This window comes from Papio anubis, chromosome 9 (assembly GCF_008728515.1).
Source record: "Papio anubis isolate 15944 chromosome 9, Panubis1.0, whole genome shotgun sequence".
NCBI lineage: Eukaryota > Metazoa > Chordata > Mammalia > Primates > Cercopithecidae > Papio > Papio anubis.
Window position 1 is genome coordinate 84,704,593 of NC_044984.1, and position 5,327 is coordinate 84,709,919.

The 5,327-nt window shown below is 37.3% G+C and overlaps 1 pseudogene across 1 annotated transcript; it reads right to left on the reverse strand.

Annotated features, from left to right (window-relative positions):
* Positions 1-3,946: 3,946 nt before the first annotated feature.
* Positions 3,947-4,718, reverse strand: LOC101016345 (annotated as a pseudogene). Its single transcript, XR_004175967.1, has one exon. The product of XR_004175967.1 is annotated as a 60S ribosomal protein L7 pseudogene (transcript).
* Between the last annotated feature and the right edge of the window lie 609 nt (positions 4,719-5,327).

Consider the following 5,327-nt stretch of genomic DNA (forward strand, 5'->3'; position numbering starts at 1 on the left):
TCAGTCTCCGAGTAGCTGGGACTACAGGCGCCTGCCACCAAGCCTGGCTAATTTTTGTATTTTTAGGGGAGATGGGATTTCACCGTGTTGTCCAGGGTGGTCTCGATCTCCTGACCTCAGGATATGCCCGCCTGGGCCTCCCAAAGTGCTGGGATTACAGACATGAGCCACCGCACCCGGCCTTTGCTTCACTTTTATCTATCTTGTTTGAATTTTTTTTTAATTACAAACATATGTTAGTTTTAATAATACATTTAAAAATAATATTTTAGTTAAAAAAATAAATGCAAATATTGTCTTCTTTTAGGAGTTTGCCTTCAGAAGACATAATTATATTAAACAGAAAAAACTTCTTGAAAGGGAATAAAAAAGATAATACAGGTGGATTTGTTCTATGATAAAGTTAAATTCCAGTCAATAAGCATTTTTAATCATCTACTGAATGAAGAGAATGTGCTCTATGCTGCAAGGACCTGAAGATTAACTAATATGGACTGTACCAACCCAATAATTTGCCGTTATGACCTCAAGTGTCCTTAGTCTAGGCAGGTCTGCAGCAAGAATAGTATAGGGTGGAAGAAAGGTATTCACAGTTGCTTGGAAAATCAGGAGCAAGAAAAGCCCTAGGAAAATCTTTCCCTCGGGGAACTGATTAATATTTCATGGTTCTGACATATGCCTGGAGTCAGAAGTGATAGTCAAGGAGGGGAAAATCAGATAGAGAATAAAGAAGACAGAGGAAAGAAGCAGTAACTTCACGTGAGTGACAGTAATAGCATTTTCTCTGTCTAAAGAGTAAGGCCTAATACTTATTGAGAATTCACTCTGGGCTTTGGCTAAAAAAAATAAAGACTTATTACAAAATGACAGGCTAATATTATATAATATATCTATGTAGCATATATTATGTATATTACACATTATGTGACATATATCATGTTCTATCATCTAGATCACATATCATTATTAAATAGCTAATGTACATTTAGAGCATCATATTATTACCATTTCAAATCTTCCCAAGCTATTACCTCTTAACAACTCTCTCAGAGAGATGTGATTTTTTTCTGAGGGGGGAAACATTATTTCTGAGAGGTTGAGAACCCACTCAAGGTTTCATGGGTAGGAAGCAGTATGGCAGGGTCCTTGATGTTAAAGTCCTTAAAAATTTCACTGTACTTTTTTTTTTTTTTTTTTTTTTTTTTTTGACAGAGTCTTGTTCTGTTATCTAGGCTGGAGTGCAATGGCGTGATCTGAGTTCACTGCAATCTCTGCCTCCTGAGTTCAAGCGATTCTCCCTGCCACCGCCTCCCAAGTAGCTGGGATTACAGGCACCCACCACCATGCCCAGTTAATTTTTTGGTATTTTTAGTAGAGACAGGGTATCACCATGTTGGCCAGGCTGGTCTCAAACTCCTGACCTCAGGCGATCCACCCACTGGGCCTCCCAAAGTGCCAGGATTACAGGTGTGAGCCACTGTGCCCAGCCCACTGTACTTTTTATTTAAAGAGAATATATCCTTCCATACCCTACAACTTACGCAGCAGAGAGACCTATTTCTCTATTATATCCACCAAACATGCACAACAACTTCAAATTTTGCATCTCATAACTGTTGCATTTTAAATATTGTTTATCTAATTTTGAGCTCTTATGTCATCACCAACAAAACTTTCCTGAGCACCTAATGTGTCCAGGACATTGTGTTAGAGGGAATAGATATAAATTAAAAAAGAAAACAATCTATGCTTTAAAGAGATTGATAACTGATTTCATGAAAAGGGAAACATATAGAAAAAGATGATAGTTGCATAAGGCAAGAAATGGCATATGCTAGGTTAAAAATACAATCAGAAGGTGACATGGAAGTTCAGAGAAAGGAAGTTTTTATTAAGCTTTATAGTCTTGGGAAACTTCCTTAATTTTCTTAGCCTCAGTTTCCTCATCTGTGAGGTAGGATCATAGAGACCATTTAATAAACAGACACTCTCAATAATATTTTCTACTCTTCCTCCCCTTATCCTCTCTTTTTCATCTTCATCTTCATATTTCCTGAGTTCTCAGACTAACTAACATGAAAAACTTCAGCGAGTCTTTAAGGAAGAAATAGAGAAGTGGAAATCATGGGGAGGGAGTTTTTGACACAGAAGAGATAGCAAGAGATGTATTGCTAATATCAAATTTAGAATATAGTAAAATATTTAAGAGAATGACTCAACTCATAAAATTCCATGAACACATTCTACATTGAAGTTTATATGTGTTATTTGAGTCATGAAAATGCGCAATAATTAGCCCATCCTTTCTACCTTCTTTCCACTCTGGCTCTGAAGCAAATAAGAAACAAAACAAAATAGCAAGACAGATGAAGACCTTGGGTATTGGCATTACTGCTAAGAAAGGCCAGGTTGCAAGATTAAGTTTAGCATAACAGCCAAATGGACTTGCTACCTACACCCTCAAAGAAGAGAAACTTTCCGCACTTAGGATAATGTTGCATAGGACAAAGTGGCTGAGAAAAAGAAAGCCATGTTCTGGGTAAGAGGAAGGGAAGACAACAGAGGAAGTGTCTGGGCAACTCACGCCTTGCTATTCTCTCAGACTTACTAGTCAGATCTACCTCTACCTAGCGGGTGCAGAAAAATGGGGAATGTAAGAGGAAGGAATGATTTTAGGAAATGCCTTCCCAACAAAACCAGGGAGTTGGTGAAGAGGTGCACTCAGGTGCACATGCACATACACACAGGCAGACACTGAAGACAGCAGTAGCAAAACCCAGGACATGCACTGACATCCAGCTGAACCGTCCTCCTATCAGGGGAGTTGATAGGGGGCAAAGAAAGAAAAGTCACATGAGCTAAAAAGAAGAGAATATCAGGTGCTGAGTCATCCTCCCAAATGGTTTTTCTCCTTTCTTGATTCTATACCACCAACCTACTGGACAGCTTAATATGTTTTCTAATTTTTTGAAAAGAAATTAAAACAATATTTAGATTAAAGTTACCACTAATTTAGTTGTGCTCAGTTATCAGGAACCTTGTAGTGTCTCTTATATATTTTTAAAATATTTAGAATTAATATATAACATCTGTATAGAAAAGTGTTCATAAAGGTGTAGCTCAACATAGTTTTAAAAAGAAAATGACCTTGAAACTATCACCAAGGTCAAGAAAGAACTTATGTGGGGCTTTCCCTATACCCCTGCCCCTCCCTCAAGTAACCACAACCCTGATTTCTAACCATATTCAAATTTTGCCTTTATGTCTGTTTTGAACTTCACAAATACTGTCATGTTTATCTTTTCTTTTGTTTAATATTTTGTTTGTGACAGCTTTTTTAAAATTATTTTTTCACTTTCATGGTGATATTGTATCATTTGAAATATACCATAGTCGCATTGTTCCATTTCATCTTGATGTTTTTGGGAAAGTTTCCAGTTGGAGCTATTATAAATAATTCTGACACATTCTTGTGTGTGCCTTTTGTTGCACATCAATACTCATTTCTGTAGATTGTAAATAAATAGTGATAGTGGTTGTACAGAATTGTTTCATATCCATGGTTACACTTTGCATTATCAGATTTTTTTTTTCAATTTGAGAGCAGGTACTGTTTATTAACTGACCAGCTTGGAAAAATAATCATAGTAGCCACCTTAGTTCATTCTTCTAATAAGCCTGTTGAGGTGGATCACGAGGTCAGGAGATCGAGACTATTCTGGCTAACATGGTGAAACCCCGTCTCTACTAAAAATACAAAAAATTAGCCGGGCACGGTGGCGGGCGCCTGTAGTCCCAGCTACTTGGGAGGCTGAGGCGGGAGAATGGCGTGAACCCGGGAGGCGGAGCTTGCAGCGAGCCGAGATCACGCCACTGCACTCCAGCCTGGGAGACACAGTGAGACTCCGTCTCAAAAAAAAAAAAAAAAAAAAATATATATATATATATATATATATATAAGCCTGTTGATCTGGTCCTCCCTGTTGCCAGCATCTCCACTTTCGACAAAATTGGTGGTCTTTTTCTTCATTCCACCTCGTGGAGAAGATAACTTGAAGGGCCATAGGAAGTTATTTGCCTCTTTGAAGCATTTTCCAACAGTATAGATCTTATGAATCAGATCCTCCATGCAGATGATGCCATATTTACCAAGAGATCGATCAATCAAAGCGTTATCTGTCAAAGCAAGTCGCTTCTTATTGATTTTGCCATAACCAAGCTTGTAGATTAGTTTATTTACTGACTTCAGATTGGGGTACCCCCATGCAATATATGGCTCTACAATCCTCAGCACGTTAATCGAAGCCTTGTTGAGCTTCACAAAGCTTCCATTGAAGATCTGACGAAGGCGAAGAAGCTGCAATACCTTTCGGACCTTTGGGCTCACGCCATTGATACCTCTGATGCTGATGACAAATGCTAATTTGGGTTCAGCAGGTACATAGAAGTTGCCAGCTTTTCTTGCCATCCTTGCCATTTGAATTTCAGTTCTGTACATCTGCCTATATTCCTTGTGATAGTGCTTCGCTTTTTCATAGATAAGCTTCCTCCTTGCCTTTCTAAGCATCTTTTGGGCAAACTTCTTTCTCAGGCACTTGATCTTCAGCTCTGCGAAATTCCTTCGCTTTTTCTTAAGGGTTTCTGGCACAGCAGAACCTTCTTCTTCTTCTCTTCTACACCCTCTATGGTTCCAGCCGGAGAAAGAGGCATTGTCAGACTTTTAATTTAACCAATCTGGAGTATGAGTGTTGGAGTATTGAATTGTGGATCTAATTTGCATTGTTCTGATAACTAAAAAGATTGGGCCCATATTTGTAAATTAGTTTACCACTGGGCGTCATCTTTTCTAGGTTGCTTGTTCAGGTCTCTTGCCCATTTTTCCCTCTTAGTTTGTTTGCACTGTTCTAATTGATTATGCAAAAATAAGCGAAGTCTGGATATAAAATTTCTGCTAGTCATATATATATATTATATATATATTATAAGTCACTCTAGTACTTGCCTTTTTCACTCTCTTACTGATATCTTTGATAACCAAATTTCTTCTTTTTAATATAGTTTAAAACTATTATAGTTAATACATTTAATATTTTTAAGTTTACTAAAATACCAGTAAAATTTTTCTTTAGGGTTAATTGCTTATTCTACTTAAAAATATTTGACACAAATTTACAATCCACTGCTAATTTTTGTGTATATAATATGAAAATTGTTTTTTCCTTATCGAGAGTGAAATCATCCAACACTATTTATTTAAAAACAGCTTTTTTTTGCTCAAGAGAAATGAAAACTTATGTTCACAGAAAAACATGCATGTGCTTACCAAA